General features: G+C 43.3%; 1 long non-coding RNA gene across 2 annotated transcripts; it reads left to right on the forward strand.

Moving 5' to 3' along the window:
* The first annotated feature begins 9,559 nt into the window (after positions 1-9,559).
* Positions 9,560-10,519, forward strand: LOC147442027 (uncharacterized). Of its 2 annotated transcripts, none has more exons than XR_015190278.1 (2): positions 9,560-10,072; positions 10,157-10,519. It is a non-coding gene; the product is annotated as an uncharacterized LOC147442027 (long non-coding RNA). The 2 variants fall into 2 exon arrangements; XR_015190279.1 differs by having other exon boundaries at positions 10,225-10,519.
* The last annotated feature ends 1,318 nt before the right edge of the window (positions 10,520-11,837 follow it).

The following is an 11,837-nucleotide window of genomic DNA, read 5'->3' on the forward strand; positions in this document are numbered from 1 at the left end:
GAGGTGAACAATTCATGATGTGAGATAATGTGCTTTGTAGCACCATTGTCGAAATACCACACATGCAGCAACTGACAAGCATGCATCATGGACAGTAGGATTGTAAGTGCACTCTACGCTAAAAGCCCATTCTGCATCAACATCAGCAACACAGTCTCCTTTCACAGAAGACTCAACAATGGTTGTATTTGTAGTGGAATCAGCATTTGCAGTGGAACCACCCTCTTTCTTCTTAGCCTCTTTGACCTTCAACTTAGGACACGACTTAGGACACGACATTTGCAGTGGAACCACCCTCTTTCTTCTTAGCCTCTTTGACCTTCAACTTAGGACACGACTTGATCAATTGATCATTAGCTTTACAATAATGGCAAGGCATTTTCTTTTTGACCTTATCACAAAAATTTCCATACGAATTGCTGCCAGCAGTAGCATTAGGAACATAATTTTTTCCACTTGCATCAGAACCATAAGAAGTGGTTGTATTGTTATTACCACCCTTTCTCTGAGAAGCAATAAAAGCATGTTCAACTGCACGCTGCCTAGTCCTATTTTTCCTAGAAAGTGACTCTTGCAATAGCAATGTGCATAATGCATCAAACTTGACAACTTCACGATTTCCTTGGGTCATAAGTCTCCAAGTACTAGCAAAAGTCTAGTAAGAATCTGGTAAGACATCAAGAACAGTCTACACAAGGGAACTGTCTAAAATGACTTCACCTGCAGAAATATGTTGCTCAAAAATATGTTGCTCAGAAATATGTTGCTCATTGATATCATTGACACTAGCAAGGAAAGTGTCCATATCATCTTCCTCATGTATAATCTTCGACTCCAGCTCTTTACGCAACAAAGCAATTTTAGCCTCATTGCGATTTGCATAAAGACCAGCCAAAATATCCCAAGCCTGTTTTGCAGATTTTGCTGAACAGATGTGAGTAACAATGGTGCGCTTCACAGACAACGCAATCAATGCATGAGCCTGCGCATCCTTTACATCCCAACGAGATTGTTCTGTCATAGGCAAAACAACTCTAATAGCAGCAATCCTTGCAGCAAGACCTCCAACATCCTCAACATCACCTACATCCTCAGAACCAGGACGTACATCAATGCCTGCACATTCCAAACGCCCTTTGACACAAGAACATGTTGCATCCTATAAGCCCACATAGGGTAATTATCCCCATCCAACCTGTCCTCAACAGCAAACATCTTGAAGACATCTATGTTGTTGTCAGCCATGGTAAATGCTGCACCTGATGTGAAAACTGCCCGAAAATAGGAGAAACGGAGCGGGAACAACACGTGCTATATAGCACAAACCGTAGAAGACTGTAAGGCACTGTTATGCAGAAATCTGCACTAACAGAAATTTTGCACAAAATGACAAAATTGCCTGTGTAGACCTGCCTGTAGTGGAAATGTAGGCCGAAATGAGCCTGAATCATAAATCTAAGTAGACTAAGCTCTACGAGCTGTCCCGAAATATTTGTCGACTTGCGAACACTCGCCAAACCTCACTGTAATCGGAGAAAGTGAGCAGGCGTGTGCTTGAGCATCTGGCGACTAAGCCCGGGAGGACATAACGTGCTTTGATACCAATTATTGGAATTAGGGTTTCAGAGAAACTCACACAACTTGGAGAAGACGAAGGAAGCTCAAGGCACACAATAGGGAGTGTGTTACTTAGTGTGCAATGGAAAGATAGATAGCCCTAGAGTGTTGGGCGTATACAATGCTCGGGGGAAAAAACCTCCTAAAGAGGGAAAAATTGCCCCGGCAGTCCTAGTGTGTTCACACACATCACTACCACATGTATATGGTAACAAATATCTCCAATTATTGGGATTTTGGAACCTTCTCTAAGAAGCAATTCCTTGATATCTCATTTTAGCACCCTGAGGAGCTGCCACATTTGCAGCTGCCTCCCTCATTTTCTAAATAATATACTCAAGTCTTCTTCCCTTGAAATATGGATTATAATAACAGTTTTCATATTCATGATTGAATCTTTGATAAACCTGACAATATGGTTTTCTTGACATTCCAAACTGATTCATTCCAATTGTCTGCAATTTCTCCTGAATGATTGTTGATTGCATCTGCAGTTACTGTCTCCTTTCCCTGCTTCTTTTAATTCTTGTGCTTACCCTTATCTTTTTTCTGCTTCTTCTTTTCCTGCTTCTTCTTCTTTTCTGACCAATCTTCCTCCTCATCACTATCAATGTGAACTTCAGTATGCTGATCTGGATCATCAATTTTTGACTTTGACTCTTCTGACTCTGATTCTGAATCCTCAGTCTTCTCCTTTTAGTTCTGTCTTACCTCCATATCTTCTTTTAGCTCTTGCAGCTGCTTCCACCAAATCAATAAAATCTTGTGAATTTGCTAATGGGGATCTCCTCACCACTGCACTTCTGAACTCCTTTTTGAGTCCCTTACAAAAATAGTCTCCCAATTGCTTCATAGCCTAATGTTGTTGTGTTGCTTCCAACCTATTATTCAAGTTACTGAACTTCTGTGCATAATCTTCAACCAACAAATCTTTCTGCCTCAATATCCTCAACTTCTTCAAAATGTCTTCAGGTGTTTTATCCTCCCTGAACCTTAATAAAAATCTCTGCCTCAAATCATTATAATCAGAAAAGCTACCATGCCATACTGCAAGAACGAATCCATGGCCTTACCATGCAGCGTTGCTGCAAAATACTCTTTCTTCACTACATCCGGGTGCAACACCTCATAACCACTTGCAGACCACCTTCTTTGAAACTGACCAACGTGGTTGTCAGCATCTTGGACTTTTTCCTGTTGGAATTTTTCCTGCTGAACTTTGTCGTGCCCACTTTGGGATTTGGTGCAGCCATTGGAGGTATCGAAAGTGTTTTGAGTACTCTTATCGGGAGTGGATTAAAAGGTAAAGTACCTGTTCGTGATGGTACAAACTGCAATTGTCTTCTTGCTCTTAAGATTGTCTGAGTGAACAGTACATTAACCAATTGTCCCAAAAGTGGGTATGCTATGGGAGGAGTTGTTTTTTGGCCTCCTTGGTTTGCAGGTGGGGTCTTTTGCAGCCTGTATTCAGGTTCTTGCAGTTCAGTCCCCGCCCCAACAGTGTCTTCTCCTGTAGCAAGCCCCCTTACAGATTCTTGGTCATCACTACTCAACTCTTCTTCCTGTCTTCCCCTTGCAGCAAACTCTCTCCTTAGTCTAAGCCTTGTGCCATATGAGTGTTGTGGTAAATTGGACCCTTGCACTGACCCACTCATACATGGTTTCTTCTTTTCTGTCTTAAATAATGTACCAACACCTTCCTTTCATACAGACTGTAACATGAAGGTAAATTCCATCCCCCAAAAGGTAAAAATGAAGTAACTACCTTGTCAGCAATTGCAATTTTGATTTCCCCTGGCAGATTTGGAAAGAACTCCTCCAAGAATTTGGTTGCATACTCCTCAGTCTCTTCCTGCGGGGTTACCCAATTGGAGAATTCCCTCAGGTGGTCTACGTCCACTTGCATATCAGTTCCCTGCTGTATTCCTGACTGCCATATGGTTCAGGTTGAATTCAAGCCGACTGCAAGATCGCCAAAGTGTTAGGGGCTCACAACCCTAATATGTATTAATTATGAGAAACAGGCAGTATGAAGGAAAACGAAGCAGAAGAATGCACATTTAATCACAGAATTGCAGAGTAGATGAAGAAGAAACACCATAATGAAGATAAGAAAGTACTACATTCATTGTATATTCATCATCACCATTGAACTACAGAGCAAAAAAAAGAGTACGTCTGCAGGGAACTACCAAAACTGCATGTCAATTACATTCGAAAACTGCTACATGCCATATGACCATTTGAATGCTTAAAACTACTTATGCATAAAGTTCTTGTGTAAACAAACCCCTAAGGCTTAAAGCTAAGACCTTAGTTATAATCAAAAGTAAGTGCCCTGACAGATTAGGTACTAACAGGGGTTGGAATGCACTGACAAAGAGCTATGATGAACAATTGGATCCATGCCTCCTCCTTTGAGTTAAATTGGTTGCATGGGGGAACCAGGAGTATGTATCCACATGGCGTCATTTTCCCAATCATGAAGTGCCTTAGTGTGCCTCAACCATGGTCTACCAATAAGCAAAGGAAATCCTCCCTCCACCTGGGGAAGACTGACCACCACAAAATCCAAGCTAAAGGTGAAGTCTTGTACCTTAAGAGGCACCTTGTCTACTATGCCCACTGGATAGACTATCCTCTATTCAACCAATGTAATAGTGAATTGAGTAGGGTGGGTAGGATGCAGACCTAAAGCCAACATAGTAAACTCTGGCATCAGATTGATCCCAGATCCACCATCCACTATGATGTCTGAGAATTGATGCCAAAGAACAGATACAGTGAGAGGAGGACTTTTGTAATCGGTGAGGGGAGCAGCTGGATAAGAAATCCTGTAAGACTCTGAGGGTTGTATGGGGAGGTGCTCACCGCTAGGCCTTGCACCCTAGTACAGAGGCTGAATGACTGAGAGGGTGTCACTTCTGAGGGTTGCATCGAGCCGGAGCATATTGTAAAGGGACACTTTTTGAAAGGTGTTCTTCAAGTTACTTCCGTTGTGGGATTAGCTCCTTCAATCTAGGCTTCCTCTGGAACTTTCACCTGTTCCAAGTCAACCACTACTTCTAACAAGGCTCCATCAATGTCCAAAAGCATAGAGACTAGCCTGCTCTTAGCACCAATGAAGGGCTCGTCAGTTGGGTCAGGTTGTGGAAGTAAAGATGGACAAGATGGACCTATTGGCAAGCTGAGACAAACAGCTACTCTTTGTGCCCAAGTGAGGACACCAACGGGCTCCCCCACTTGTTGTGGACTAACCATATGAGTAGCAGATGATGGTTGAGGGTTGGTGTTCACTGCAATTGGATTGATCTTTGAGAATGTGAATTCTTGTTGGTTCTAAGTTGGGCCTGAAGATGAGGATGCCCTTTGCTTGGGACAATCCTTACTGTAGTGGTCTTTAGACTCCGGACAATTGCGGCAAGGAGGAGACCCTTCAAGTAAAGGACACTTGCTTTGGTAATGACCATATTCTCCACATCTATAGCATAAGATGGCCCGATTTGATGGACGAAATGGGGAACGAGGTGGTCTTTGCTCTTTTTGCATGGAGTTCGAAGCTGAGGTGTAGAAGCTCTGAGGGAGCATGAGTATGATAAAAATTTTGAGACGGAAAAGTACCTACATACCTTGTGTAGTGGGGTTATGGAGAAAAGGTGGCATGTAATTTGGATGGTCATATGAGGAAACCATATTGGATGTTGGTGCAAGCCCTTGTTGGAGAGAAGGATCGAGACTTTGTTGTATTTGCCGCAATCCCTTGATATAGTAGAAATTCTTGTCTTCATGTCCAGACTTTTTGCAAAAGTGGCAATAAGCACGAAGGGGAGAGTCTTGTGGAGGGTGTCCTGGAGAGCAGCATGAGTTGCACCATACCATAGCCTTAGTCTCCTGTTGAGACCTAAGCTCTTCTAGCTCTTTCTTGATTTGATCCAAAGCCTTGTGATGTGGGGGCTTCTACTGTCTAAGAGAGATTGATTTCTCCTCTTGACGAGCGCGTTGTAGTTTTAGGGTTTCCAGTTCCCTACGTAAAGAAGTCAACGGGTCAGATGGACTCTCCAAGAGTATAGAGGCAGTCTCTACCTAAGAAGAGTCGGTAAACAGTTTCCTTGCCCCCTCTATCCTAGTAGCAGCCGCAACAAACTCCTCCAGTTTGGTGTCAGGTCGGAGATTCTCTCTGAGTTTTTGCTGAGAGTCTCTGGAAGAGCCTTCTCTACCCATTTCTTGACCATAAACTCCTGTGGTTGACTGAGGAAGCTTGGCAACAAGGAGACTTTGTGCGGGTCATGAGTTCTGCAAAAGTCTCTTTGGGCTGAAGCATCAGATTGGCCAACTCATCCAGAACACTTTCTTGGAAGTCCCCTAGTCTGAAAGCTTCACAAAACTGTTGTCTTAATGTGGCCCAAGTAGTAAAGTGGTTCTCTGCAAACTGACTATACCACTTGTCTGCTAAGCCATCCAAGGTATATGGGAAGAGTACTAAGTAGGCATCTTCACGGTTAAGGCCACAACCTCTGCAGAGAGAAACAAACCTCCGGGAATGGTCGTCAACATCCTTTGTGGAGAGACCCTTGAAAGTCGGAAACTTAATATTCACCTTAGCTAGAACGCTTGTGAGCTCCTCCATGGCTGTCTATGTAGGAGCTTGTTGCACTGGAGCTTGTTGTAACACAGTGGATGAGAAGTTTATTGATGCGGGTGATTGGGGAGGTGTAGAACTGGTTGAGGGGAGGTAGCTACAAGGGAAGGTAGGGGTACTGGGGCTGGTGGACTTCTACTTGGCACGAAGGGTTGATGCTTTCTATGGTAATACTTTAGACGACTTAATAGTGGGCTTTGTTGCTCTTTTGATTGCCTTGTATGTGGCATGTAGTAACCAAAATCCCACCCAAGCTTTGGGCACGAAGACCTTTAGTTGAAAACTGGTCCAATCGCCACTAGACCAAGGCAAGCGAGACTGGACCACTTGGTTGGACTTGGACGAGAGAGACTAGACCAAGGTGAGTGACTGGACCACTTGGCTGGACCTGGACCATAGAGACTAGACCAAGACGAGAGACTAGACCACAGGTCTAGAACTAAGACTAAGTCGACACAGTCGAACCCAATAGACCAAGACAGGTAGAGAGTTGAACCCCAGCAACTCCTCAACTTGACTTTGCTCTCTACACGGAGTGAGATTTCAGTTGAGGTCCCACCGAGCATGCCGAAAAGGAGAGCACCTGTAGCGGCTTGTAGAGGAGATAATATGTCGTACCCTCTATAATGGGTGCTCCTTAGTGCAATGTGTGTGGTATCTCACTACACAGAATGCAAACATAGAATACAAAGAACAACAGAGCAACAACAATACGACTCAACAGAACCTGAACATGAATAACATGAACATCAACAAACTCAAAGAAACCAATACAGATTCTAGCATGGCAGTACACTCAGCTCCAGCTCAGATCTCATAGGTACAGTGGGAGTGTTGAGGCTCAATTGTGCAGGGATGGTGCAGACGTGTTGTGTACAAATCCAGATGAGAGACTCTAGATGACTCGACACACAAAAGTAGATGATCCATAAAACACAAACACCTACGGATATATACAACCATAAAGAGCCACCAACGACTCACCAATATCCAATTCAACTAAGCATATCTCTAAACTGTGGTGGTGGTGTGTTGGCCAAGGTGTCGACTAGACCACCACCCGTATCCTTGCCATGTGTCACCGACCCGACAAGAGAGTCCGTCCAATATGGAACTTGGCCAACTGTGACTAACTTCCTATCCGTGACATTGTAGCCCTACTACATAAAGTTTTTAATCCTAGTTGAAATTTAGAGCGAGTTTCTTGAGTTATAATCCCTTAGTTCCTATGTCCTTTTAATGTCTACTCAAACAAGGCCTTAAGAAACACAACGAGTCTCTTGTGAGTTTAAGGTTTTGTCTTGACATAAGTTTCAAGTTAACTCTGTCTTGGGCGAATCCCATTTTTTTTTCTTGCATCATTTCTCATCCATGGGGCATCTCCATGGAAGCGATGGGAGTTTTATGTTCAAGCAACACAATCGTCACTTTCGTGAATCCATCCCCTTACTCCCCCTTCTTCGGAGTTGCAAACCAAACTTGAAATGAACAATGCATATGCTCTATACAATGACCTTTGCTTAAGTGTGAACCATGAGTAGTAAAAACTAACATTTAGAATGCATCAACTTGTGTTCTTAAGACAAGTAATCTAAAACTTTCTCTAATTGGTTACACAAGATCAAATGATGGTTTATGCAAAACTAGAATCCTTCGATAAATGATAATGTAGGAGAAATTTACAAAATTCAATAGCATAACGAGAACAAGAAAACATTACCTTTGTGTGTGTATAGTAGAGTCTTCTCCTCACTTTGGACGTAGTCGGCTCTTTGTCTCTTCTCCTTCACTTGAAGACCACCACTTGGATTGAGAGAAAGGAATGAGATAAACAAGACTCAAGCTATGGAAAGCTTGAGGGTTAGAAGAGAGGATAGAAACAGTGTATTGTGAAGAGAAGATCAAGTTTTGACAAACTTGATTTGGGTTTTGGCCATGGATTCTCTTGGAGAGGGTGTGTGTGTGTAGAGGAGGTGTGTGGGTAAAAGAGGTTTAGCTATGGCTTTCTCAAGCTTACTCTCAAGTTTTCACCTTGAGAAAATGAAGGAGAGAAGTGTAAAATGAGAAGCCCTCTTTTTATGCACATTTTAGATAAGTGCCTTCACTTATTTTGATAGCTTATCTTCCTTATCGATAAGTTCTTTCTACTTATCTTGCTTTCAAAACTTCTTCAACGTGTTACTTACTCACCTTATCCTTATCTTCTCTTTTCCTTAATCTTTACCTTTATATTTTTCTTTATCCTTATCTTTTGGCTTGCCCAAAGGGCTAAGGCCATGGTGATGTGTTCCCTTTTTGTTAGTGAAAAATCTCGTATATATTTTTTAAAAATAAAATAAAGAATGAAAATGTTTGATTGGTGAGTGTATTGCAACATTCAAGAAAGAGTCATAAGTGCTAGAGGTGGGTTGTTGAAAAATGTGAAGGATCCCATGTGGTATGTGTGGACGGGGTGTGGAGCGAGTAGGTATGGTTTTGATTAGATAGTTCCTTGCGCCTCTCTCTCTGCATCTTTTTTAATTGGCAAAAAGTTAGAGGGCACATCATTGCCACAAGAACGCTCTCAAGAAAATGATGAAACACTGCATCACGATCTGGGTAAGCTCGAGATTCGAAAGATAGACAGAGTGATTGTGTCAAGCTTTCAGTCTCTCTCTCTCTCTCTCCACCCACGTTTTTCTCTCTGCTCCTCCTCACTCGTCTCCACTTTCTTTCCATAGGAATGGTCGTGAGAGGACGACGCACACACTAGCTAAGGCAAACACTAGGATAGAACAATATGGTGGGGGCAAATGCCGCGAGAGATAGAACATTGCATCACTGTATAACGAAGGATATGGCAAGCGACCGGGTGCACTAGCTGGTGTCGTTTGCAGTGTTCATCTACCAACCTCTTGCACCATCCCTTCTCCTTACAATAGTCACTCGTTTGTCTCTATATTTTGTGCTCTCAAAAATATCACATGCTACCATCATCTGCTCACCTTACATCGCAACCTAACATACGCACACAACTAGTGGCTCGACGACAAGGTGGTGCAAGTAAAATGGTAGGAGGAGAGCTTATGGTGGTGCTCCACACAACATGCTACATGTGAGGATGCCGGATCATAGAGAGCATGCAGAGCGCTGAGGGCCGCTTGGCGGTGGGTAGAGGCCCTGATCGGTGTTGGGTAGAGGCCCTGATCGGTGTGAGGGTAGGTAGGCCGGTTTTAGGGAGGCGAGGTGCTCAAGGCGTTGAGTGTCTGGCTAGTTGGGGCCGGTGGGCATGGAGCTAGGGGGGCTTTCTGTCTAGCAATTTGGCACCCCCTTCATCAGCTTGTCAAATGCAGCGATGGAGTCCGCAATAAAATTAAAAAACATCTGGGTATTCCTTACTACTATTAGGCTAATGGGTCATTCGAAAAATAAAATGAATTCATCGACTCTGTTCCTCTTGTCAAGCCAATCTCTAGTCTCTCTTCCTTCTGCCCTCCTCGCCTCCTCCTGTCATATTCCTACCCCCCACCCCTACCTTCCAGCCCAAACCCCCAATTTGGCTTGCAGATCAAAGCAACGCCAAAGCACGACACCTTTCTTCAGGCAATGCTGAAGCCCTAAAATCTCTCACCAGGATCGGCATCTTGCTTAAGGCCACATGCCTTCAAGGAGAATGCATCACGAGGAAAAAGGTGTTCCCTTCACATCTGTGTACCCCAGAAACGCGAGAGCGAGAGAGAGAGAGAGAGAGAGAGAGAGAGAGAGAGAGCGAGCTCTGCTCATGCACCTCCACCTCTAGCCGCCCATCTCTGAAGCCGACTGACGTGCCTTCTACTGGTACATTCTTGATGGCTCTTTCCCCTATCGCCATCGTCTTCCCATTTTGACCCTCAAAGTCTCGTCTCTTGTGTGTTGAAGCAGCTCTGATCTGGACTTCACCGCATTTTGTAAGATTTTCCAGCTCCGACTCATTATGCCAAGTGTTGCAGGTGTCCGCTGCTGGTTAGCTGGTTAGGCTCTGGGAACTGCAAAGGATATTCTAACAATTGTTGTTGGAGCTGCTGTTAGAGCCGATGGGGTGCCACTGCTTACATCCTCAACTCCTCCACACCCACAATTTCTGCCATCCAGCTCCTTACTGTTGTTATCAACCTTGACGATCCCTTCATTGTAACAAGTTGAGGAATTCGATGCCATTGTCAAGTAGTAGTATCAAGTTTGCATGAGCACCCACTTTCATTTAACACTATATCCATACTATACAAAGCTAGATGATTTGATGCTTGAGAGCTTTATAGTACATCACATAGTGTGCACCTTGAAATTGTTACTGTGTGTATATTGATGTTAGTAGTACTCTTGTATTGATGAAAGAACCTGAGTACTCCCTAGTACAGGAAGTACTTTCTAGGTCAATAAGAGGCCTTGTTAGTAAACTACGTTTAGGATTTGATTGTGTTTATATTCAGAGTGTCAAACCTTTAAGTTCTACATGTGAAAGGCCAATCTAGCGTTTAACCTGCACATGAACTATGGGAGAGAGAGGTGGTCATTCTTGCGAGGTGGAGGCATAGGAACATTGTGCGGATTTGGGGCTGCTATTTCGATTTGGAGTTCAAAGCTTTTTTTTTTTTCGATTCCATCCAATTCAAGCCTACCCAATGGTAGTGATCTGCACAAGGTGCATCTAGAGGGCGATGATAAAGAATTAGAATGTCGGTTACTATACCAAGTGGGGTGGTAGATCAGCTTCTCATGATTGAGCATTGCAGATTTTTTGGACGCTTTTAAGTCATACCTTATGCTCACGGGGCAAGCGCTTCTGCATGATTAGCATGAGTGCGTACACTCATTGTGCATGCAAGGTGCAACTTGCCTCATGAGCTTCTTTCAATGCAAGACCTTCTTATGCGATGTGGGGTGATCAATTTCTGTAATCGAGCCAAGCTCTGCACTTAAACATGATGGGCACGTTTCAAGCAGGCCAACAGGATGCTTGCTAGTGTACATTATGGTAGTTCTCGAAGTCTACATGGCTACAACTCAAAGGTTTCAGTTTCAAATATTGTGTATGGGGTCACTACATCGCTATAGTCATGGGGAGGCTATTACCATTCAAACCATTTTTGAAGTGCTTATACAAGGCTTTGCCAGGTGCTCGACTTGGAGTTCCTTCAATTGGGCATGCAACAATGGGCTTGCAATGAATTATTACCACATGAACATAAGAAGTTTATTTTCTCATCTTCAAAAATGGACTCTTTTCTCACGAGTTTTCATGTAGTGAATACATATTTCATGCCACAGGAAGCTTCTATCATTTTCCCACGTGCACTATGCTCTTTAGTGTGCTCAATGTATTGCTGAGAGAAGCTATTGCTGTTGAGGTAAATGCAGGACTACAATGATCTTACAATGTGGTCTCTCACTTTTGAAATCACCATCAGTAGTCATTCATGAAAATGGAGATTATGTGATTTTTGTTGGATGCAGGCCTCGTGATTTTATCACTTGTTTTTTTAATGCTATTTTTCTTGAGGTGAAAAGCTAATTTCTCATGCATTGGTTAGGCCCATGTTCCCATGGTGAAAGTGACTCATGC

Source organism: Adiantum capillus-veneris, chromosome 14 (assembly GCF_014529385.1).
Source record: "Adiantum capillus-veneris isolate H3 chromosome 14, ASM1452938v2, whole genome shotgun sequence".
Lineage (NCBI taxonomy): Eukaryota > Viridiplantae > Streptophyta > Polypodiopsida > Polypodiales > Pteridaceae > Adiantum > Adiantum capillus-veneris.